The 26,606-nt window shown below is 38.7% G+C and overlaps 1 protein-coding gene across 9 annotated transcripts in view; it reads left to right on the top strand.

The window, feature by feature from the left end:
• The window catches only part of LOC126939910 (uncharacterized), a 195,596-nt gene that overhangs the window by 106,157 nt on the left and 62,833 nt on the right, over positions 1 to 26,606 (top strand). Inside the window, exon 1 of one of the 9 annotated variants that reach the window (XR_007720496.1) lies at positions 17,519 to 21,375. The exons of the other annotated variants lie outside the window; for them this stretch is intronic. The gene's annotated coding sequence lies outside the window, so the exon portion shown is untranslated. Of the gene's footprint in view, positions 1 to 17,518; positions 21,376 to 26,606 lie in introns of those variants that run through there. 9 annotated transcript variants of the gene reach the window in all.

The following is a 26,606-nucleotide window of genomic DNA, read 5'->3' as shown; positions in this document are numbered from 1 at the left end:
TCCAAGAAGGTTTGTGCCTATTTCCTATAACTTTATAATTTTTCCCACCACCTTGACTGATCTCCCACACAGAAACAGGAGGACAGATGTGAAAACTGGAAGAAATTACAATTTCTCCAAGACATGGAGAGATTAGGTATGAGGGAGTGATGTAAAAGGAAGAATATAAGTGCTTTCTAGGTTTGGGGTTTGAGCAATGGAGTAAATGGTGATAAAATGTGTTGATGAAAGAGAGTCTGTTCCAAGATGGCCAAATAGGGACAGCTCTGGTCTGCAGCTCCCAGTGTGATCAATGCAGAAGACGGGTGATTTCTGCATTTCCAACTGAGGTACCTGGTTCACCTCATTGGGATTGGTTGGACAGTAGGTGCAGCCCACAGAGGGTAAACCAAAGCAGAGTGGGCCATTGCCTCACCAAGGAAGCACAAGGGATCAGGGGATTTCCCTTTCCTAGCCAAGGGAAGCCGTGACAGACTGTACCTGGAAAATTGGTACACTCCGGCTCAAATACTGTGCTTTTCCCACAGTCTTAGCAACCAGTAGACTAGGAGATTCTCTCCCATGCCTGGCTTGGTGGGTCCCACACCCACGGAGCCTTCCTCACTGCTAGCAGTCTGAGATCAAACTGTGAGGGTGCAGACTGGTGGGAGGAGGGGTGTCCATCATTGCTGAGGCTTGAGTAGGTAAACAAAGTGGCTGGGAAGCTCGAACTGGGTAGAGCCCAGCACAGCTCAGCAAGGCCTACAGCCTCTATAGACTCCACCACTGTGTGCAGGGCATAGCTGAACAAAAGGCAGCAGACAACTTCTGCAGACTTAAATGTCCCTGTCTGACAGCTCTGAACAGAGCAGTGGTTCTCCCAGCATGGTGTTTGCACTCTGAGAATGGACACATTCCCTCTTCAAGTGGGTCCCTGACTCCCCTGTAGCCTAACTGGGAGACACCTCTCAGTAGGAGCCAAAAGACACCTCATACAGGTGGGTGCCCCTCTGGGATGAAGCTTCCAGAGGAAGGATCAGGCAGCAATATTTGCTGTTCCGCAGCCTCAACTGGTGATACCCAGGACAACAGGGTCTGGAGTGGACATCCAGTAAACTCCAACAGACCTGCAGCTGAGGGTCCTGACTGTTAGAGGGAAAACTAACAAATGGAAAGGAATAGCATCAACACCAACAAAAAGGACATCCACACCAAAACCCCATCTGTAGGTCACCAACATCAAAGACCAAAGGTAGATAAAACCACAAAGATGGGGAGAAACCAGAGCAGAAAAGCTGAAAATTCTAAAAACCAGAGTGCGTCTTCTCCTCCAAAGGATCATGGCTCCTCTCCAGCAACGGAACAAAGCTGGACAGAGAATGATTTTGATGAACTGACAGAAGTAAGTTTCAGAAGGTTGGTAATAACAAACTTCTCTGAGCTAAAGGAGCATGTTCTAACCCATCGCAAGGAAGCTAAAACCCTTAAAAAAAGGTTAGATGGATGGCTAACTAGAATAGACATGTATAGAAGATCTTCAATGACCTGATGGAGTTGAAAACCATGGCACAAGAACTTCGTGACACATGCACAAGCTTCAGTAGTCAGTTTGATCAAGTGGAAGAAAGGATATCAGTAATTGAAGATCAAATTAATGAAATAAAGCGAGAAGACAAGATTAGGAAAAAAAGAGTAAAAAGGAATGAACAAAGCCTCCAAGAAATATGGGACTATGTGAAAAGACCAAATCTATGTTTGATTGGTGTACCTGAAAGTGACAGGGAGAATGGAACCAAGTTGAAAAACACTCTTCAGGGTATTATCCAGGAGAACTTCCCCAACCATAACAAGGCAGGCCAACATTCAAATTCAGAAAATACAGAGAACGCCACAAAGCTATTCCTCGAGAAGAGCAACCCAAAGACACATAATTGTCAGATTCACCAAAGTTGAAATGAAGGAAAAAATGTTAAGGGCAGCCAGAGAGAAAGGTCGGGTTACCCACAAAGGGAAGCCCATCAGATTAATGACAGATCTCTCAGCAGAAACCCTACAAGCCAGAAGAGACTGGGGACCAATATTCAATGTTCTTAAAGAAAAGAGTTTTCAACCCAGAATTTCACATCCAGCCAAACAAAGCTTCATAAGTGAAGGAGAAATAAAATCCTTTACAGAGAAGCAAATGCTTAGAGATTTTGTCACCACCAGGCCTGCCTTACAAGAGAAGGAAGCACTAAACATGGAAAGGAACAATCAGTGACAACCACTGCAAAAACATGCCAAATTGTAAAGACCATCGATGCTAGGAAGAAACTGCATCAATTAACGGGCAAAATAACCAGCTAACATCATAATGACAGGTACAAATTCACACATAACAATATTAACCTTAAATATAAATGGGCTAAATGCCCCGATTAAAAGACAGACTGGCAAACTGGATAAAGAGTCAAGATTCATCAGTGTGTTGTATTCAGGACATCCATCTCACATGCAGACCCATCTCACATAGGCTCAAAATAAAGGGATGGAGGACAAACCGCACAACTACATGGAAACTGAACAACCTGCTCCTGAATGATTACTGGGTAAGTAATGAAATTAAGGCAGAAATACAAATGTTCTTTGAAACCAATGAGAACAAAGACACAATGTACCAGAATCTCTGGGGCACAAAGCAGTGTGCAGAGGGAAATTTATAGCACTAAATGCCCACAAAAGAAAGCAGGAAAGATCTAAAATCGACACCCTAACATCCCAATTAAAAGAACTAGAGAAGCGAGAGCAAACAAATTCAAAAGCTAGCAGAGGACAAGAAATAACTAAGATCAGAGCAGAACTGAAGGAGATAGAGACATGAAAAACCCTTCACAAAATCAATGAAGCCAGAAGCTGGTTTTTTGATCCAAGCCAGAAGCTGGATCAACAAAATGGATAGACTGCTAGCAAGACTGATAAAGAAGAAAAGAGAGAAGAATCAAATAGATGCAATAAAAAATGATAAAGGGGATATCACCACTGATCCCACAGAAATACAAACTACCATCGGAGAATACTATAAACACCTCTAAGCAAATAAACTAGAAAACCTAGAAGAAATGGATAAATTCCTGGACACATACACCCTCTGAAGGCTAAACCAGGAAGAAGTTGAATCTCTGAACAGACCAATAACAGGCTCTGAAATTGAGGCAATAATTAATAGCCTACCAACCAAAAAAAGTCCAGGACCAGATGGATTCACAGCCAAATTCTACAAGAGGTACAAAGAGGAGCTGATACCATTCCTTCTGAAACTATTCCAATCAATAGGAAAAGAGAGAATTCTCCCTAATTCTTTTTATGAGGCCAGAATCATCCTGATACTAAAACCTGGCAGAGACACAACAAAACAAGAGATTTTAGACCAATATCCCTGATGAACATCAATGGGAAAATCCTCAATAAAATACTGGCAAACCGAATCCAGCAGCACATCAAAAAGCTTATCCACCACGATCAAGTCGGCTTCATCCCTAGGATGCAAGGCTGGTTCAACATACACAAATCAATAAACGTAATCCATCACATAAATAGAACCAATGACAAAAACCACATGATTATCTCAATAGATGCAGAAAAGGTCTTCGACAAAATTCAACAGCCCTTCATGCTAAAAACTCCCAATAAACTAGGTATTGATGGAACATATCTCAAAATAATAAGAGCTATTTATGACAGATCCATAGCCAGTATCATACTGAATGAGCAAATACTGGAAGCTTTCCCTTTGAAAACCAGTACAAGACAAGGATGTCCTCTCTCACCACTCCTATTCAACATAGTGTTGGAAGTTCTGGCCAGGGCAATCAGGCAAGAGAAAGAAATAATTAGGAATCAATTAGGAAAAGAGGGAGTCAAATTGTCCCTGTTTGCAGATGACATGATTGTATATTTAGAAAACCCCATCGTCTCAGCCCAAAATCTCCTTAAGCTGATAAGCAACTTCAGCAAAGTCTCAGGATACAAAATCAATGTGCAAAAATCACAAGCATTCCTATACACCAATAACAGACAACAGAGAGCCAAATCATGAGTGAACTCCCATTCAGAATTGCTACAAGGAGAATAAAATACCTAGGCATCCAACTTATAAGGGATGTGAAGGACCTCTTCAAGGAGAACTGCAAACCACTGCTCGATGAAATAAAAAAGGACACAAACAAATGGAAGAACATTTCATGCTCATGGATAGGAAGAATCAATATCGTGAAAACAGCATGGTACTGGTACCAAAACAGAGATATAGACCAATGGAACAGAACAGAGGCCTCAGAAATACCACCACACATCTACAACCATCTGATCTTTGACAAACCTGACAGAAACAAGAAATGGGAAAAGGATTCCCTAAATAAATGGTGCTGGGGAAACTGGGTAGCCATATAGAAAGCCGAAACTGGATCCCTTCCTTATACCTTATACAAAAATTAATTCAAGATGGATTAAAGACTTAAATGTAAGGCCTAAAACCATAGAAACCCTAGAAGAAAACCTAGGTAATACCATTCAGGACATAGGCATGGGCAAAGACTTCGTGACTAAAACACGAAAAGCAATGGCAACAAAAGCCAAAATAGACAAATGGGATCTAATTAAACTGAAGAGCTTCTGCACAGCAAAAGAAACTAATCAGAGTGAATAGGCAACCTACAGAATGGGAGAAAATTTTTACCCTCTACCTATCTGACAAAGGGCTAACATCCAGAATCTACAAAGAACTTAAGAAACAAATTTACAAGAAAAAAACAACAACCCCATCAAAAAGTGGGCAAAGGATATCAACAGACACTTCTCAAAATAAGACATTTATGCAGCCAACAGACACATGAAAAAATGCTCATCATCACTGGTCATCAGAGAAATGTAAATCAAAACCACAATGAGATACCATCTCATACCAGTTAGATTGGCAATCATTAAAAAGTCAGGAAACAACACATGCTGGAGAGGATGTGGAGAAATAGGAACACTTTTACACTGTTCCTGGGAGTGTAAATTAGTTCAACCATTGTGGAAGACAGTGTGGTGATTTCTCAAGGATCTAGAACTAGAAATACCATTTGACCCAGCAATTCCATTAGTGGGTATATACCCAAAGGATTATAAATCATGCTACTATAAAGACACATGCACACATATGTTTATTGCAGCACTTTTCACAATAGCAAAGACTTGGAACCAACCCAAATATCCATCAATGATAGACTGGATTAAGAAAATATGGCACATATACACCATGGAATACTATGCAGCCGTAAAAAAGGATGAGTTAATGTCCTTTGCAGGGACATGAATGAAGCGGAAAACCATCATTCTCAGCAAACTATCACAAGGACAGAAAACCAAATACCGCATGTTCTCACTCATAGGTGGGAACTGAACAATGAGAACACTTGGACACAGGGCAGGGAACATCACACACCAGGGCCTGTTGGGGAGTAGAGGACTGGGGGAGGGATAGCATTAGGAGAAATACCTGATGTAAATGACGAGTTGATGGGTGCAGCAAACCAACATGGCACATGTATACATATGTAACAAACCTGCACGTTGTGCACATGTACCCTAGAACTTAAAGTATAATAAAAAAAATTTTTTTTATTAGAGGAACACAGATTTTGTTGTTGGAGGGGGTTATTTTAGACCTGGTAAATCTGAGATTCTATTAGATATTCAAATGGAGTTGTTTAGTCAGCTGTCAGAAATATGAGTCTGGAGCTTGGGATGTAGATTGGTTAGAGCTAGATACACAACTTTGGTAGTCACTAGCATATGGGTGTCCTTTAAAGTCATTGGATTGGATGAGAGAACTAGACAAAAATACAGATAGAGAAAAGCAGAAAAAATTCCAGAGGCACTCAAACACTAAGAGATTGGGTAGAATTTAGTAAAAGAAAGTAAGAAAAAGCGTGCCGGGCGCGGTGGCTCAAGCCTGTAATCCCAGCACTTTGGGAGGCCGAGACGGGTGGATCACGAGGTCAGGAGATCGAGACCATCCTGGTTAACACGGTGAAACCCCGTCTCTACTAAAAAATACAAAAAACTAGCCAGGCGAGTTGGCGGGCGCCTGTAGTCCCAGCTACTCGGGTGGCTGAGGCAGGAGAATGGTGTGAACCCGGGAGGCGGAGCTTGCAGTGAGCCGAGATCCGGCCACTGCACTCCAGCCTGGGCGACAGAGCGAGACTCCGTCTCAAAAAAAAAAAAAAAAAAAAAGAGAAAGTAAGAAAAAGCAGCCAGTAATTCCGAACATAAATCAGGAGAATGTAGTGTTATGGACCCCAAGAGAAGAGAAAGATTTCAGAGGGAGGTGATAATGCACATGAAATCCTACTGAAAGGTTTAGAAAGATAAGGACAGAAAAGTCTCATTTACTATTGGATTTACCAAAGTGGAAATCAGTCAAGTAATAAGGTTGGAATCCAGATTGGAGTAGGTTGGAGGATGAATATTTGAATAAGGAAGTGGAAATAGCATGTTTTGAATAATTATTTAATGAGGTTTGTTGTGAGTGGGAAGCAGAAGAATGAGGAATTTTTATAAGTAGAAATGTATAGTAGATAGGAAGACACTTATCAATAAGTATAATGATTAATCAAAAATAACAGATTTAGCTAATTCATTGGATTGTTTTGAAAAAGCAAATGATTTATCCAGAACTGCTCTATAAACCATAAACCTCTTTGAGAATATTTTTAGTTATCTGATTTTTCTAGGCTTTATAATTTTTGTGGCTCTTTCTGTGTTTATCTTATACAGTAAATACATGCTGATTAAGGTCTACATGGGTTTTAACTTTTTTTATGTAGTGTTACAAAAAAATGGATATTTAATGAATGCATTTTCTAAATGATTTCCTTTGGAGCTTTGATTAGTCATTTTAGTCCCCTGGGCTTCAATTTTCCTATTCTGAAAATAGATGGTAAATAACGAAGAAATGTGTTTACTGTCATAGAGAGGGGTCCAAACATATTGCTGAGTGGAAAAGGGAGTTTAAAAAACAACATATAATGCATAATTTCACTTTTATAGAACTATGTACATACATCATATTTATTTCATACACCAATGTCTGGAAGAATTTTTTAACAAAATATCAAAATGAAATTATGTCTCTTTCAAGTAATATAAAATAGTAAAACCAAATTAAAAAAATTTAAAAACCATGCAAAAATAGATAATGATTTTTCCCCCAAGGTGGGACAAATTTTATCATTTGTAAAGGAATAAATATCAAAATCAAGGTGGCTTACTAGAAGAAAACCCTAGGTTGGTTTATTAGAGCCTGTACCCATAGAGGACCATGCTAACGAGGCAATTTCTACTATTCCTAAGTGAAGTTGGAAATCAGGCTTGATCCAGGTGTCTTTTGGTCCTTCCTTAAACTTTTTCATTTTCTATAAGCCCATCCTTCAACAGAACCTATTTCCATCTATGGTTTGCTAATGGTAATAACTCTACTTCCTAACCCATTTCTATAAGCAAATTATTTTGGCTCTGTCTTAGAATAATTTTGTCAGTTAAATCCTGATTCCTTCTTTTTATTCAGGGCTTTATCCTAAGAATGCTCAGGAATCCTGAGTCCCAGCCCAGTGTCAGTTTTGGAAGACGTATTTCCTGCCTGGCTCTGCAGCACAAATGCTGCTCTGCCAGTTTTTCTGTGGCTTTGTTCCACTGTATCTGCTGTGGCCAATGGTAGGCATCATGTCCTGGTGCCCTCTGATGCAGCCTGCCACTTGCTCAACAGTATCCTGGCATATATCCCTCTGTTTGGGGGTTCTCTGTAATCATCCCTTTCAGATTAGAAGTGCTTTATAATAAATTGGTAACTGTGCTTATTTGGCTGTTGAAAAGGGAATCCTTTTAAAAAGGAAATTTAGTCCTTAAAAAAAAAAAAAAAACCATACGTTTAAAAATTTTCCAGATTGTTTTCTTTGCTTTTAAAGGTCACCTGAAGGTGAAGGGTTGAGGAAATTTTCTTGGGCTGTTTACTCTGCATTAAATGTCCTTCCTTCTTTCTCCTTATCTAGCACAGCCCTACCTTCAAGGTAGTGAAGTCCCAGCCACTCTGTGAAATCTTTCTTATCACCCTTGCCTTGGAGATTTGCCCTTTCTCTGTGCTCTGGTAATACAGAATGTCTGCACTAGCTTTTTCAAACTTAGCCTACGCTGCCTGTCTGTTAAGTATAACCTTGTTTTCCCAATAAGACTATCAGCTTTGTTCTTTCACTCACTCATTTATAGGCTTGGAGTAAGAGTGGCTGGAATTCTATCTCCATCGCTTGTGAGCTGTACAAACTTGTTCAAGCCACTTCCCATCGCTGTGCCTTAGGCTCCTTCTCTGTTCAATGTAATCATAGTACCTATCTTTTAGAGTTGTTGGGAAAATTAAATGAAATAATACATGCAATGTGTTTAGTACAATGCCTGGCACATAGGGTTCAATAACTAATATATTTTGTACTCTTGTAATTTAACTACTATGTAGTTAAAAGAACTGGTGAAACAGTTATGAAACAGGTACTAGTCTACAGAAATAGTTTCTGCTCTGCCAAATCCAGCAGGGAGCCAGAGGGCAAGAGAGTCAACTGAAGCACAGCAAGAAATTGTTTTTGCCCCAGTGGAATTTACATTCTAGGATTTAATAACTAATGAGCCAATTATTTATTTAAATACTAATCTTTTCAGAAGTACAGGGTGCCATAAAAATGTCTACCTCCCCCTGAAAGTTTTGGGGAGGTTCCCCTGAGGAAGTGGTAAATGAATTTAGATCTTAAAAAGGAATAGGTGTGAGCATGTTGAATGTCAGGAAGTGTATTCTTGGCAAAGAGAAGAGCATGTGTGGGGACTTTGAGCTGGAGGGAAGTGTGGAGAATCTGAGGACCTGAGAGACAGCCAGTGTGGCTGCAGCATGATGGCTGAATGAGAAGAGAGAGAGCTCCAAAGGAGCCAGGCTGGATTTTATGTCTGTCATTTTCCTAATATCTTGTACCTATACATTAAGGAGCTTATTCATACTCATTAATGATTTAGTCTACGTGGATGCTGGTTCATCTAATTATTTTAGACATCAAAAGAAAGTTATTTTCTTGGTATATGGCATATTGATAAGAGTCTGGTCAGGAAAACAGAAACTGCATTGATCATTTCAACAGTGAGGATTTAACATGAGAAGTTGGTTAAACAGGACTGGAGAAATAAAAACTCAAAGAAGGGATATTGAGGTCACAAAGAGAGAGTGACTATAAGAAGCTGCTGCCTTTCCAGATCCGAATCTTAAGCTTTGTCTTCATTGCCTTTCTCTCCCACATCCAGTCTCTCACAAAGTCCTATCTTCACAGCCCAGAGAACTATAATGCAGAACCTTATGTGTCAGGGGGTGGAGGGCAGGAAGTGCAGGCCTTGATACTGCCCAGCATGTGCTGGTACCTCAGGAGCTCAGAAGAGCTGGGAAGACTTCACAGCTAGTGCTGATACCTGTACCTCTGAGGGCACATTTAGGTTAGTTCTTAGAATACTGAAGTAAAAGAGGAGATTGAAGCCAACTGCCCATTCCAGGATGCAGAACTATTGCTGAGGTGATGAGAGGAACAGGAAGAAAGCAAGGAGTCTGCCTTTTAACCTCCCTCTAACAGCCACTATTGGTGGAAGCTCACAGGTTAAGCTGATTTGCAGAGTCCCAGACCCAGTATCACATAATAAAGATATGAGGGGTAAAAAATAAGAACAATGGAGAAGGTGGATATCGATAGCCAGATATGAAGGGTGACGTGGTCTTGCTTTGGATAGCATTTGACTCTCTCATTTCTGCCTGTCAACATCTTGAAGAGTTACTTTCAAAGTCTTTGCAGGAAAAATTATTTTATTAACTCCTTAACTCTTTTGAGAGTAACGAAAATGAATTCTTTTGCTAAATCAGAAACATAGAGAAAACCTTTTTGTAAGTTTTATGCCACTCCAGTCTCTGGTTGGAGATATATTTATATCTATCTCTACAGAGCTAGAGATTGATATTTTCACACATACAGACATATACACATATACATTTTATTTAATTTAAAAATTGTTGAAAAAGAAAAAAAAATTGTAAGAGCTCACTGTTGGGCTTAAAGCTGTTGGAAACTAGGATACACATTCATGAAAAGGAGACTTGAGGGTCATTATACAGACTGGTTTCAGCTGCTAAGGGGTCCTGTCATCCCAGATCTGTGAACTCCAGGGAAAAGCTCTACTTTTCTACCATTCCCTTGGTGATTGATTGCAAATCCCCTGGGGTTTGGAGAATCATATGTATCTTTCCTCCCAGCTTTTGCTATAGGTTTTCACTGGCCATTGAAGTGGAGCAGGAACCACCCAGAGCTCTACCCAGAGACCGTTTTATTTTCCCCCACCCCATAGTGTGAAAGATTTTTGTCACTTAAACCACAAACAATATTTTACAAATCATTTCTCAGTATTTATAAATAAAAATATTCTTAAAAGTTAGACATTATTTCAGCACCAACTTGACTGAATTCCAACCACAAGCAACAGATGTTTTAGTTATCCCAAGCAATTCTAACAACGATAAAACTGGGATTTTCATTTGATATTTTGGAACATTAAAAATAATTGTTGGAGTCCCCAGTACTACTTTTAGGTGCCTCAGGAGACACAGGCTTAGGTATAATTTTTTTCATGTGTACGATATTAAAAGATACATTTGCACGCAAGATCTATTTAGTGCAAAAGTGTGACTTTTGGCCAATTCCTCTTAATTAATGACAATGCTTGAGTTAAGCACTTTAGTTCCTTTATATCAACTCCCATATTTCTCCAGAGAATTTGTGAAATAAGCACCTTGACTGGTGTGGAAGGAGCTGTTACTACAAATTTTTCATATAAAAGGAACATTGAAATGCTACTTACCAAATTGGCTCATCTGTCTCAAATATTCATTTCCTAGAAATAATCCTTTGTTATTATCCATAATAACTGAAACCTTATTGTTTTGTTTCATCTGCTTTCTTTGTTCTGGTTTTCAGCATTAAAAAGCAATAATAACTTTGGCAAAAAATAATTCCTATAGATCATTATTTTGAGGATAGTCCTACTGGGCCTATTAGTTTCACTGTAGTGCAATGTGTTTTGATACTGTTTACTTAAATCAATGCCAACCAGAATTACTGGCAGTCACAAACAGAAGTCTAATAATTCAGTGTTGAATTGCAAAGCAAAATGCATTAAAAAAAATTAAGAATGCAAAGAAAGATGAAAATAATTATACGATAAACAGATAAACATGTTATTTCTAAAAAATATGAGTTTGTTATAGATTCCTTAAAAAGTTGCCTGGTTATCAATTTTTAAAAATAAATTATGCATTATTTCTGTATTTGCTTTTCTGCTGGTAACAATATTTATGTGACAAACAAAAAAAGAAAAAGAAAAACCCACAGTGCAAACATAAACCTTTGACGAGGCTTGGAGTTCTTTCTACTTTTAATCTGCATTACATTTGCCTCCCCTTCATTGGCTCAATTACGGATTTGAAAGACTGATTCTCAAAAGGCGATCCTGTATGCTTTGCCTCCCAGTAAAATGCATACTTTAACGTTAATGTATAAAAAGGTAATTTTTATTAACTTAGCAAAGTAGAAACACTGACCATAATTAGGAAACATGGCTACTATTTTTAAAGTAAGTAACAAACTTAAAAAAAAATTAAAAGATGTTAACAAAACCTAAGTAGAGTTTTGTACCTTCTTTGATGATCCTTAGCTGTTGTCAATCAAACTTCATCTCTAGTCTATTTTTAGTCTGGAAAGAAACTCCTTATCTTTAACTTGCCCAGAGATTCTTCCGGGGCTTTTCCACTACGTTGAAATTTTAATAACATCTCTAGATGGTTCTTCATTTCTATTACAAGATTTAACTTCCTTATTGAGGCAATCTTTTGACTGTCTTCAGCTTCGTCAGTTATCAGTACTTAGTTCTCTTGCTAACCTACGTTCCATGTACCTAGTCTCTTACTTTCTCCTAATGGGGTAAAAATTATCATTTTTATTCACAAAGCTACTGCTGATGGAGAGAAATTACAGGTGTGATGTACTTCTCCTCAGTAGTAGCATACCAACTTAGCAATCACATTTCCCCTCCTCAACTATGCATAAACTTACTAGCTTCATTTGCCCCTTCTTTAAAAAAAAAAAAAAAAAAAAAAAAAAAAAAAAAAAAAAAAAAAAAAAAAACAGAAAAAAACTATTTTGAGACACTTTTCTTTTTCGTTGGCAAACTGCTCAGTTGGGTGCCTGTAAATGAAATGTACATCAAATACATTCCATAGCAACCCTCACATTCATGATCTAATATGGTTTATTTCTAGTCTTACCTAGACCATATACTCTAAGTTGAACATCTATGTAATATCGAAATGTGACTTTCAAAAACACGTTAAAACTCTCTAGGGAATCAAAAAAAATGCAAAGTAATTTTAAAACAAATTCTAATATTAGGGAAAATAATAACTATGTGTAAGGGTGCTTTCTATGGCTAGCAAAAGGAAGCCCCTTATAATAGCCCTTGGTAGGCAGAGCTGTTTTGGTGGAGAGGAGGTAGGAAACATTGCATAAGGGCCAAGGAGATTCCTAGGACTGAAGAATCAAGAAACTGACCTCATGCCTTTTGAGTTTAAAATTATTTTAGAACATCACTGGTAGACAGAGTTCAACTAACTTCAGCTAACTGAAGTTCGCTCCTAAGAAATGTGTAGAAGTAGTGTCCCAATCTTAACACCAGAGTTGGCATGTTGATGGCACATATCCACAATACGTGGATATGGTAGAAGATATTCTTTACTAAGCCAGACGTAGGCTTGGGATCATGTTTTAGCTGCAATGACTGAATATGTGATTCTGACTGAAAACAACTGCAGCAAGGATCAGCAAGGAAATCACTGCAGCTGGACAAGCATCCATTGGGCATCTAGTATTCAGTAACTATGTAAATGTGGTTGCTACTGAGGAATTATGCTAGTGGTCTCAATAGACCCTCTGGTTCTCTCTACTTGGTCGTTTGGAAGTAGAAACGACCACTTGGGGCTGAATAAGCATTAAGATACTTGTATAATTAACAGCAAGCAGTGGTTTCTAAAGGAAAATACTGGACTTGCTAATAAGTAATTAGTATTATAATGGCAATATAATCACCTTTGTATTTTGAGCTGATAAAGAAGGTCATATTGGTAACAGACATTTGAAAATGTTAAGATAGTTCTCTGAACTTCCATAGTTAGGGCATTTATTATTTTTATTAAAACTATTTTTTCAAACATCTTATCTCTTCAAATTTTGATTATTGAAGGCTATGACTTATCTTTATATCAACCCTGGCTTTCCCACCCATTGTAGTACAGCAGAATCCCTCATGCAAAATAGAAACTAAATTAACTAAATAAGTATTAAAGAATGAAATAAAGAATAAATTAGAAACACTGAAAATATTTCAAATACTGAAAATCCATTTTTTTCATGAATAGTATTTATTTTTTTCAAGAAAAAATTTTTTTTTGCAGCTAAGGTTCAAGATAATTGCTATGGTGGTAAGATGCACAGAGAAATGGCTTGAGGAGACAGGTCTAGGTACAAAAGAAAAATAATATCTCAGCTGTGCATATAGAAATTCTGATTTATATTTTGAGCTCACTGTCATATCTTTTTTGGAAGTCTTTTGTTCTCAGTTCTTTGATTTCCTTGTTGGTTTTGTCTTTAAATATTTTATTTTATGTTATGTAAAATGTGCCCCTATGGATTTTTTTTCAATATTTAGTTTTTAAAAGTTTATATTCTACTCTTGTAAAAGTTCATATTCTGTTAATGAAACAAACTATGGTGTAGCAAAATTTTCATATAGTTCCATTATAGAAATAAATTATCTTCTATTCAATTTTGAAGAAATGTAGAGTATAAGAATAAATTCAGTGATTGATAGGTATGTGGAAGAGAGTAAGGCATCTGAATGTGACATTGCTCTTAATTGTCCTCTAATACTTATTCTCCTTCCTTAGCAATAGAACCTCTTATTTTTAGATGAGCACATATCTGCTAAGAAGTAAGATTGTACTTCTTACCCTCATCTGCAGCCACGTGTGGCCCTATGCTCAGCCTCTGGTCAGTGGAATGTAAATGAAAGTATGCAGCTTGCAGCAAGTATACCTAAAGTGTGTATGGGGTGGGTGGGGGAGGTCATGTCCTTGTTCCTCTCTTTTTCTAACAAAGGTTGGAGACATCTTGGGCAAGGAGGTGAATTTGCGAATGGAAGCCTAGTCTTATGCACGGTGGCACTCCAAACTAGCCCTGGACAATCTAATTCTAGGTTTTCATATGAGGAAAAAACAAACTCTTAATTTGCTTAGGCCATTATTATATTAGGTATTCTGTTTCTTGCAAAAAAAAAAAATCCCAACCGAAACTCAATTATTAGAAATTTGGGGGCTGATGTAATATTCTGCTCTTTAAGTGATATTATACTAAATTCTGTAAATTGAGACTCCTTCTTGAAGATCTCAGCCTCTTGATTGTCCTAGCAGATTGAGTGTTGAAGCGAAAGTCAGTGTGTAGTATTGGGTAAATTTCTAATGCTGTTATTTAAGCTTCTATATCCACAATGTAAGAAAAGAGAAACAAATGTGGAAGTGATGGTAATTATTTGACTTTTCATCTCTAAATAGAAGTGGGTTTCTTTTCAAATTATATCTGTCCCTATAATGATTCATTTGGGGTGTCAACTTGTCTGGATTAAGGATCACCTAGAGAATTGGTAAAGCATTATTTCTGGTACGTCTGTGAGAGTGTTTGCAAAGCAGGTTAGGCTGTGAGTCAGCAGACTGAGTGGGGAAGATCTGTCCTCAGTGCGCGGGCACCATTCAATCAATTGGGGGCCTGAATAGAACAAAAAAGGCAGAGGAAGGGCGATTTCCTCTCTCTATTTCCTGGAGATGGGATACTCTTCTTCTACTGCCTTTGGACATCAGAACTCCTGCTTCTCTGTCCTTTGGGCTTCAGGTCTCCCACCAGCAGCTCCCCAGGTTCTTGGGTCTTCTGAGAGCCACACCATCAGCTTCCCTGGTTCTGAGGCTTTCGAACTTAGACTGAGCCACTTAACTGGCACCCTGTGGTCTTCGGCTTGTAGACAGCCTGTCATGGAATTTAGACTCCATCATCATGGGAGCCAATTCACTAGTAAATCTCTCCTCTCATAAAACTATCTATCTATCTATCTATCTATCTATCTATCTATCTATCTATCTATCCATCCATCCATCCATCCATCCATCCATCCATCCATCCATCCATCTATCATCTATCATCTATCTGTCCATCCTATTGATCCTGTCTCTCTGGAGATCCCTGAATAATGTAGCCCTCAACCTCACACTGCTTCAGATGGGAGTGGTTCTTGAAGCAATCTAGACTTTAAAAATTTTCTCTGTCCTAGGGAGATGTGACATGGCTTTTACCGGGATTCTCTTATGATTTAATTTAAATTCACTCAGCTCAAAGCATTCTCCAGGGCTGCCATTTATTTCCTATGATTTCTGCCTCAAATAGCCATAAGCCTGGTAACCAACTAAAAAAGGCCGGCTGTGGATGCCCCAGAGTTGCTTGAGCCAGTTTCTTCAGACTCTCTCTTCTTGTTGCTGGCATTGACTGGCTGGCCTCAAATGCTATCTTTATAGCTGTAACATCAACTCCAGGGCTGCCACTGGCCCTTTGAAGTGAATGTTCACAATTAGTTTTCATGGCTTCTTACTCTTGGCTTACCCTAAGTGATATTTACCTTGTTTTTACTTTCTACCATTCACATTATGAGTTGGCTTGAGCAAAGCTTCCCCCTCAATGTCCTGGTTATGGAAGAGATACAACAGCCATTCTGGGAAGCAGTGGATAGTAGCTGAAAGTATGGGGAATATTTGCCATTTTGTCATAGTCCCACTTTTTTGTTTGAGAGAAGAAGACTCACAGGTTTTATCAGATGGGGGGCAGTGAAATATTTTAGATAGAAGAGTGAGCTGATCAAATCTGGGTCTAAAAATATGACTTTGGGGGCCATATGAAGGATGGAATTGAGGAGGAGGTATTTAAGAGAATAATAACAATTAGGTGGTCTGGATGAGAGATAATGAAAGCCTAAATTAAGGCACTTAGCAGCTATGACAGAGAGAATAGGATAAATTTAAAGGGCCATTTAGAAAGTATCAGTGAAAGGACATAGAGATTAGATGTATTGTGAAAGGAAAGGCAAAGGATCTAGAATGACCCCCAGTTTATGGTATGAGAAACCACTGTGAGCTGGTCCATTAGAGATAAACTGGAGTAAAATTTAGGAGGAGACAGTAAATTCAGCTTGTGATTGCCCAATTCTAGAGCCTCTGGCCAGGCACAGTGGCTCACACCTGTAATCCCAGCACTTTTGGGAGGCTGAGGCAGGTGGATCACTTGAGTTCAGGAGTTCAAAACCACCCGGGCAACATGGTGAAACCCCATTTTTACAAAAAATACAAAAATTATCCAGGTGTGGTGGTGCATGCCATAGTTCCAGCTACTCTGTAGACTGAGGTGGGAGGATCACTTAAGCCCAAGAGGCTGCATTGCAATGAGTGGAGATGGTGTCACTGTACTCTAGCCTGAGCAGCAGCGTGAGATCTTGTCTCAAAAAAAAAAAAAAAAAAAAGCGCCTCTGAGCCATCTGGGTGGATATACCTGGTAAGCACTTGAAAATACAAATCAGCAGTGAAATGAAGGTAGAAATCATCAGCAGATGGGTAGTAGTTGAAGCCAGGGAAGAGAACCAGATCACTGAGGGAGAACAGAGGCTAAGAAGAGATGAGTTCTTGCACAAGGATAGAATCACAGAGAACATCAAATCATGAGGCATAAGAAGAGAATCAGGGGTGGGGAGGAAGAAAGGAAAAATGGTAAGAGAGGATGGAAATGCTACGAAGGGAAACAAGATAACTGTTAGAATCTATTTTCTTTTAGGATAATAATTTAAGCAGCTGTGGAAGACATAATGTTGTGTTTAATAGTCTGTTTTTGTTTTTTTTTTGTCTCCTGGACACCAGGAGGACATTTTCCAGTCTTGCACTCCATCTAGATGGGGCAGTGGGACTGAGCACTGGGCAACAGAAAGGAGGTAGAGGGCCGGGCGCGGTGGCTCAAGCCTGTAATCCCAGCACTTTGGGAGGCCGAGACGGGCGGATCACGAGGTCGGGAGATCGAGACCATCCTGGCTAACACGGTGAAACCCCGTCTCTACTAAAAAAATACAAAAAACTAGCCGGGCGAGGTGGCGGGCGCCTGTGGTCCCAGCTACTCGGGAGGCTGAGGCAGGAGAATGGCGGGAACCCGGGAGGCGGAGCTTGCAGTGAGCTGAGATCCGGCCACAGCACTCCAGCCTGGGAGACAGAGCGAGACTCCGGCTCAAAAAAAAAAAAAAAAAAAAAAAGGAGGTAGAGGTGGAAGTGATGTTGTCTACTTCCAAGCAGGCCCCTACAGCATTGTAGGTGATGTATGTACATGTTCTCTCTTTCCCACCATGTGACTGTGTGGAGCCATATGGAGTCTCACTCTGTCACCCAGGATGGAGTGCAGTGACATGATCTCAGCTCACTACAACCTCCGTCTCCCAGGTTCAAGCGATTCTCCTGTCTCAGCCTCCAGAGTAGCTGAGACTACAGGGGCCCACCATCACGCTTGGCTAATTTTTGTAATTTTAGTAGAGACAAGGTTTCAATATATTGGCCAGGCTGTTCTCAAACTCCTGATCTCATGATCTTCCCGCCTCAGACTCCCAAAGTGCTGGGATTACAGGCATGAGCCACCATGCCCAGCCAGGAGAACTTTCTGACTGGTAATATCCACATCAGACTTTACTCGAGGGAGAAGTAGGCCTGTGTTGTGTTAATCTACTGAGATGTTATAGAAATTAACACATTTTGTTCAATATAACATTTAAAAAATATTTTTAAATGGGGATTTTTAAGTTGTACTTTTTGCATTATGGACACACTTTAAAAATGCAGCCATCCTAAGAGTATGCATCTTTTAAGATATTTTATTTGCTGTTTTTTGAACCAAGGATGTAAGTTTCAGGGTCATTGGAATGGCATCCAAATCTTAAATTTATGTGTAAAACAGACTAATAATAGATAATGGAACAAAAGGTCAGTACATGCACACACTCAGTGTTCTTGTCCTGATTCCCTTATAGCCTATCAAGGAGACTCACATGCCTTTTCCAGACTGGCCTTCTTGCTGCCATGAAACCCTACAGGGTACGGCCTATAGTAAAAATCCCTAGCATCAAGGACTCTTGGCATTTGCATGTGATTTCTCTGGATAGAATGTCTAAGCAGTGGCTTACTATGACAGTTGATGCTTCCTGGTCCCAGAATTATGATTCAAATATAATGTATGTACCTAGCACTAAGTGTGGTGGCTCACACCTGTTCACTGTACTTTGGGAGGCTGAGGTGGAAGAATCACTTGAGCCCAGGAGTTCGAGACTAGCCTGGGCAACACAGAAAGACCGTGTCTCTACTAAAAATTTAAAAATTAGCTGGGCATGGTGGCACACACTTGTGGTCTCAGCCAGTTGGGTAGCAGAGGAAAGAGGATTGCTTGAGCCTGGGAGGTCAAGGCTGCAGTGAGCCATGATCGCACCACTGCACTCCAACCTGAGTGACAGAGTGAGACCCTATCTCAAAGCAAATGAACAAACAAAAATGTACCTGAGTATAGAAAGTCACAAGAACACACGAGGAACTTCTAAGTCAGTCTCCTGGGCTAATAGAAAAGGCCCCAAAGGCAGCCTGAGGAATTCTGAGCTTCTCAGGAGGTTCTGTTCAAGAAAATAAATTCAACCAAAAAAAGGAATTTAGGCAACAAAATAAATGACTTTGGGATTTTAACCCAAAGTATTGAATGGGTCCATACTAATCTAAATAGATGACTAAATAAATGAATAGGATATAAGAGACAAACCTCCCCCCGCCCCAAAAACAAACAAACAAACAAAAAAGACTTCTAAATGGTTTATATAGATACTGCCTCCTCAAGGAGGTGGGACATAACTCTCCACCTCTCAAATGTGGACTACACTTAGTGTCTTGATTCTATACAACACAGAAAGGAAAGGGGAAAATAACCTTATAACAGAGAAACCTGGCGAACACTGCCTCAGCCAGGTGTTCAAAGTTAATACCATCAGTGATAAGTCTTGTACGTAACATGTACCCTTGATATGATGTACCCTTATCAAAGAATGGCACTTCACCTCTGTGATCTTCCTCTCCAAAGCCATCACCCCAGTCAAATCATAATTTAAAAATTAGACAAAACTAATGTGAGGGATATAAAACCTGACCAGTGCTTGTTTTTATGGTTTGAATGTTTGTGTCCCTTCAAAATTCATGTAGAAACTTAATCCCCAATGCAATAATATTAAGAAGTAAGGACTTTATGGGGACTCTGCCATCGTGGAAGGAATTTGTGCCCCTATAAAAGGGATCAAGTAAGTGAGTTAGGCCCTTTTTCCCCTTTCTACCGTGTAGAGACACAGCAACAAGGCACCATCTTTGAAGAGGAGAAAAAGCCCTCACCAGACACTGTCTCCTGGCACATTGATTTGGATTTCTCAGGCTCCAGAACTGTAAGAAATAAATTTCTTACAGGAAACTAGGTTTGAGATATAAATGAACTTTCTGTACTACTTTTGCAACTATTCTGTAAACCTAAAACAGAAAATTCTAACATTTTACAAGTTTTAAAAGTGGGTCATGCCTGTAATCCCAGCATTTTGGGAGGCAGAGGCAGGTGGATCACTTAAGGCCAGGAGTTCAAGACCAGCCTGGCCAACATAGTGAAATCCTGTCTCTACTATAAATGCAAAAAATTAGCTGGGTGTCGTGGTGGGCATCTGCAGTCCCAGCTACTTGGGAGGCTGAGGCAGGAAAATTGCTTGAACCTGGGAGGTGGAGGTTGCAGTGAGCGGAGATTGCGCCACTGTACTCCAGCCTGGGGGATAGAGTGAGACTCTTTCTCAAACGAACAAATGGAATTTAGAAATAACCTAAATCATTTGCTTTTCCTTGAAAAAGAAATCTAAGCAAATAGTTCATAGTGAATTTATGACAATCTCCTTTACTTCTGTAAATCAGCTCTCTGAAACTCACTAGTGGACTCTTTTTTACAAATAAATCTACATTGATCCCTCATCTTCATCTGCCTCCCTGGTCACTTTCTTGCTTACACCCCTTTCCTAATTCCCATCTTCCTCAATTCAAAATGTTCCCCCACCAGACATAGATCAATTGAAATGTTGTTTGTCATCAGTAAGTATTTTCCTTAGAGAAATGATGTCTCCTGGGCTCTTATCCTCTGTACCACTTCTCATATTTACTGCAGTTCTGGTAGAGGGCTGGATGGACATGTTAATTCTCAGTCCCATTAGATACATAGATAACATTGATAAATCAGCAAATTAAGAAAAAAAGCGAATTTATTTTGGAGAAACTACTGTTCAGCCTGGGCAATCCAGCAAGACCCCATTTCTAAAAAAAAAAAAAAAAAAAAAACAATTTTTTTCTTAATTAGTTGGACGTGGTGGCACATGCCTGCAGTCCCAGCTACTTAGGAGGCTGAGGATTAGTTGAGCCCAGGAGTTTGAGGCTGTAGTAAGCTAGGATGCTGCCACTGCACAGTCCAGCCTGAGTGACAGAGCAAGACCCCATTTCTAATTAAAAAAAAAAAGAAAGAAATGAAAAACTGCTAAATTAGTGAGGGAGGAAGTAAATATAGAACTTAACTACCATGTATATTTATCCTCAAATTTATATTTAATTAGGAATCATTAAATATGAATTTTGAAGGGAATTTACTGAACATCTAATACTGTACTCTCAAGTTACACATTAGGAATGGCTTAAGTGACCAGCTCAACTTCATGCAGTTAATGACCAGAAACTCATGATTATTTTATTCCTTCTCATTTTTCATGTTCTTCAAACACCAAGTTCAAATTTTTGTCATGATGCAAGAAGGCTAAAGGCTTTGACATGGTAATGCCTCTTTCCTGACAAGGAAGAAACACAGAAAGAAAATAGCAAATGAATACACGAAAAAAAGAAAAAGATCAGCCTGACCAAATATTATGTTATATTCTCTTCAATTAATGACTTCTTATGGACACATAGAGATTCACATTCAATAAAAGGGTTTGAATATGCAGCCTGGCAACCTGCTCGATCATCCAGTGGCTACTACTGCCTTATACCTTCTGGTGTCCAGAACTGTGGGACCTCTCAGTCCCATTTCTCAGGTACATTCTTCATTAAATACATGGCAATCATTATTTTCATTAAATGTTTTAAGACCCACAGAAAGCTAACATCTTGTTTAATCACTCTTGTCATTATCACTTCATTCATGTAACCATGCACTTATTTCTTCAGTCGTCTATTCCTTCATCTACAATTTGCCAGACACTGAGCAAGGTGCTGAAAATACAGAGATGGCACCATCCCTGAAGTCAAGGTGCATGCTGTCTACCAATTTAAGTGTTAGCAAAAACAGCCTGACCATATTTCCTGTAAAATCTCTGTGGTCTACAGAATTTCTAATTCACTGTGCTCATTAAATATTAAACAATATTTCAAGACCTATTAGGTAAAGACTGGTATGGTATCTGCAAGTAAAAACAAATGGAGAATTCTTAAAAACTAAAGAATTCAAGAAAAGAAATTTGAGTTAAACATTGTTTCCTCTTTCTTTTTATTCTAAATGTAATGTGTATATGCATGCATATATATGCACATAACATTTTAATTTCTAGACATCAAGTAACAAAAATTCAATATTAAAAAGATTTTGTTCAAAAGAAGACATACATGTAGCCAACAAGCATGCAAAAGAAAACTCAGCATCACTGAACATTAGAGAAATGCAAATCAAGACCACAATGAGATACTATCTCCTGAGTCAGAATGGCTATTATTAAAACGTCAAAAACAACAGATGCTGGCGAGTTTGCAGAGAAAAGGGAACACTTATACGCTGCTGGTGGGAAGGTAAATTAGTTCAACCATTGTGGAAAGCAGTATAATTCCTCAAAGAGCTAAAAGCAGAACTAGCATATGATCTGTGAACCTCATTACTGAGTATATACCCAGAATAATATAAATCATTCTACCATAAAGGCACATGCATGCAAATGTTCATTGCAGCACTATTCATAGCAAAGTCATAGAATCAACTTAAATGCTCATCAATGACAGATTAGATAAAAATATATATACACTTACACCATGGAATACTATGCAGCCATAAAAAAGAACAAGATCATGTCTCTTGCAGGAACATGGATGGAGTTGGAGGCCATTATCCTTAGCAAACTAATGCAGGAACAGAAAACCGAATATCACATATTCTCTCTTATAAGTGGGAGCTAAATGATAAGAACTTCTGAACACAAAGAAGGAAACAACAGACACTAGTGTCTACTTGAGTGGGGAGGGTGGGAGGAGGGAGTGGAGCAGAAAAGATAACTATTGGGTAGCGGGCTTAATACCTGAGTGATGAAATAATCTGTAAGACAAACCCCTGTGACATGTGTTTAGCTATGTAACAAACCTTCGCATATATCCCTGAACCTAAAATAAAAGTTAAACAAAAAAACTGATTTTGGAACATTATTCAACCAATAATTATTTCAAACATTTTTAAGTAAAATATCATAAGTTCTTCAAGTTTTCTATTTCTCTGTGACTTCCAAATTAGCCAGTAATGTTTGCAATCTGCCAGGCCTGTTCTTTATATGGTTATAGGATACCACGGCCATCTCAAAGGCTAAGTCAAGCCCAGACACTTCAGCCCCTCCTTGCAATAGAAATCAGGACAGATTTTATCACTCAGTTACACATAAGGTATGAGACTTAATATATAACCCGGGCTGTAGGAATTATTAAAGAATGAAGTTATTTTGCCAACCTTACTTATACAACACAACATGTAATACTTTGGCATAAATACTCTTTAACTCACTATGTATTGGCTTATCTGCCAAGTCTAGTGTCAATGTAGAAATTATAAATAGTAGATCTGTTTGGCGAAGTCTCTGAGATTGATGAGTGTTATTGTCCCACAGAAGAAGAAATACTTCAAAATTATATTAGAATAGCCCCACAGCTCATCAGTCTGTTCCAATGCCACATTCTATTCATGGTTGCTTTTGACAATTACAATTTCTTGCATAGCCTTTGCTGTTAGTTATGCTACCCAGTCAAGATATAATGAAAACACATTCATTTATTGTCATTTACTGTTCAAAGCAAGAAGCAGAAAAAATGTGGCAAAAACTTTTCAAACAAGCTCACTGAGTTAAAGTTTTTGGTAATGACATTCTAGGAGAAACTCTTCACAAGAATAAAAATAGCAATTGTCAGAGTAGCTAACATTATGACACTTACTTTGCATACATCATCTCATTTAAGCCTCACAAAACACCTATGAAGTGAATATAATTATTATCCACATTTTATGGATGAAGATTTTGAAGGCCTGAGGGATAACTTGCTTAAGTTCACATACCTAATAAATCCAATTAAAAATGGGCAAAAGATCTGTATAGACATTTCTCCAGGCAAGACACACAAATTTCAAACAGGCATATGAAAATGTGCTCAGCATCACTGATAATCAGAGAAATGTAAATCAAAACTACAATGAGGTATCATTTCACCCCAGTTAAAATGGCTTATACCCAGAAGACAGGCAATAACAAATACTGCTGAGGATGCGGAGAAAAGGGAACCATCTTACGCTGTTGGTGGAAAGGTAAACTAATATAACCACTTTGGACAACAGTTTGGAGGTTCCTCAAAAAACTAAAAATTGAGCTACCATGTGATCCAGCAATCCCACTGCTGTGAATATCCCCAAAAGAAAGGAAATCAGTATATTGAAGAGATATCTGCACTCCCACATTTGTTGCAGCACTGTTCACAATAGCCAAAATTTGGAAGCAACCTAAGTGTCCATCAACGGATGGATAAAGAAAATGTTGTATGTATACACAATGGACTGTGTATAGTATTCAGCCATAAAAATAAATGGGCAACAACATGGATGGAACTAGAGGTCATTTTTTAAGTGAAATAAGCCAGGCACAGAAATGCAAACATCACACGTGCTCACTTATTCATAGGATCTAAAAATCAAAACAATTGAACGCATAAAGAGAGAGAGTAGAAGGGTGGTTACCAGACGTAGGGAAGGGTAGTGAGGGTGAGTGGGGGAGAGGTAAGGATGGTCAATTGTTAAAAAAAAAAAAATAGAAACAATGAATAAGATCTAGTGTTTGACAGCACAACAGAGGAACTATAGTCAATACTAATTTAATTGCACATTTAAAAATAAAAGAGTAGAATTGAATTGTTTATAACGCAAAGGATAAATGCTTGAGGGAATGGACACCCAAGTTTCCATGAAGTGATTATTATGCATTGCCTGCCTGTATCAAAACAGCTCATGTACCCCATAAATATAGACACCTACTATGTGCCCACAAAAATTAAAAATTAAAAAAAAAATCAAGCTGCCCTTGTAACCATTAGTTTCTAAGGGATTTATCTTTCAAAAATAATTGGTAGATTCTTGAAAAAAATAAAAAAGGAAATCCTACTGCATAGTGATGGAGCAAGGATGTATGTTAATCATACTTTCAGAGTCACAAATTAGAGCTTCTCATTGGAATATCTCCTGCATTCTATTTTTAATCTTCCACTGATCATGATATAAATAACTTACATGTGTATTACAGACACAGACATATTGCATCGTTCACCAGGCTTCTATGGCAATAGTTGAGGTTTTAAACTGTGGCTCTTCTGTGTGCTAAGTTTTCTTCTTTCCTGATTTTGTTCATGATCTTCTCTTCATTTGGAACATTCTCCCTCTCTTCTCCACCTTGTTAACTCCTTATCTTTAGAAACTTGTGCCACATACGCCTTCTCTCTCATCTAAAAGATCTTCTTCTTTGGAAAACATTATCAAGGCTATCTGACCCTAACTCAAATTAATCTGTTTTTACGGCCATTTTCAGAGCAGGGATTCTCTTTTTAGTCTAAGTAAAATTTCTCCACCTTGGATCCTCCTATCCTGCCTCTTTCTCTGAAATGTTATTCATGATTTTTCCAGTTTTCTTCTATATGTTTACTTTCTCTGTTGACTTTTCTCTTGCAGCATTTACATGTATTCACTTCTCTCCCACCTGAAAAGAAATCTTTCTTGCTCATTTGGCCTTCTCCTGTCATCGTCCTGCCATTTCTCTCTTGAAAGACACTTAATATTTAGGCTTCAACTGACTGTATGTAAGTTATTTAGGACTCTATTCAATTCCATCAATACATATGTCTATTCTTATACGATTAGCATACTGTTTTTATTACTGTAGTGTTATAGCAAGTCTTTTTTTTTAGAATAAGAAATAACATGCATTTATTTATTTTTATGGGTACATAGTAGTTGTATGTATTTATGGGGGTACATGAGATATTTTGACATGATCATACAATGTGTAACTATCACATCAGGGTAAAGGAGGTATCTATCTCCTCAAGCATTTATCATTTATCATTTATTTGTGTTACAAATATTCCAATTATACTCTTAGTTATTTTAAAAGTACAACAAATTACTGTTGACTGGAACCACCCTGTTGGGCTATCAAATACTCAATCTTATTCATTCTCTATATTTTCGTACTCATTAACCATACCCTCCCCACCACCCCTACACACCAACGACTCTTCTCAACCTCTGGTAACCATCCTTCTACTCTATCTCCAGGAGTTCAATTGTTTTGATTTTTAGATCCCTTTTCTCCACGTCCTTGCCAACATTTGTTATTGCCTGTCTTTTGGGTATAAACCATTTTAACTGGGGTGAGATGATACCTCATTGTAGTTTTGATTAGCATTTCTCTGATGATCAATGATGTTGAGCATCTTCTTATATACTCGTTTACCATTTGTATGGTTTTTTTTTTGTTTGTTTTTGTTTTTGAGAAATGTGTGTACAGATCTTTTGCCCATTTAAAATAAGATTATTGGATGGGCGTGGTGACTTACGCCTGTAATCCCAGCACTTTGGGAGGCCGAGGCGGGCGGATCAGGAGGTCAGGAGACCGACACCATCCTGGTTAACACAGTGAAACCCCGTCTCTACTAAAAAATACAAAAAATTAGCCGGGTGTGGTGACAGGTGCCTGTAGTCCCAGCTACTCGGGAGGCTGAGGCAGGAAAATGGCGTGAACCCGGGAGGCGGAGCTTGCAGTGAGCCGAGATGGCGCCATTGCACTCCAGCCTGGGCGACAGAGCGAGACTCCGTCTCAAAAATACAATACAATACAATACAATACAATACAATAAGATTATTAGGCCGGGCGCGGTGGCTCAAGCCTGTAATCCCAGCACTTTGGGAGGCCGAGGCGGGCGGATCACAAGGTCAGGAGATCGAGACCACAGTGAAACCCCGTCTCTACTAAAAATACAA

The sequence above is a fragment of the Macaca thibetana genome, chromosome 1 (genome assembly GCF_024542745.1).
Source record: "Macaca thibetana thibetana isolate TM-01 chromosome 1, ASM2454274v1, whole genome shotgun sequence".
NCBI classification, from domain to species: domain Eukaryota; kingdom Metazoa; phylum Chordata; class Mammalia; order Primates; family Cercopithecidae; genus Macaca; species Macaca thibetana.
The sequence above is the reverse complement of the archived record's forward strand: the minus strand, read 5'-3'. Positions and strand labels throughout refer to the sequence as shown.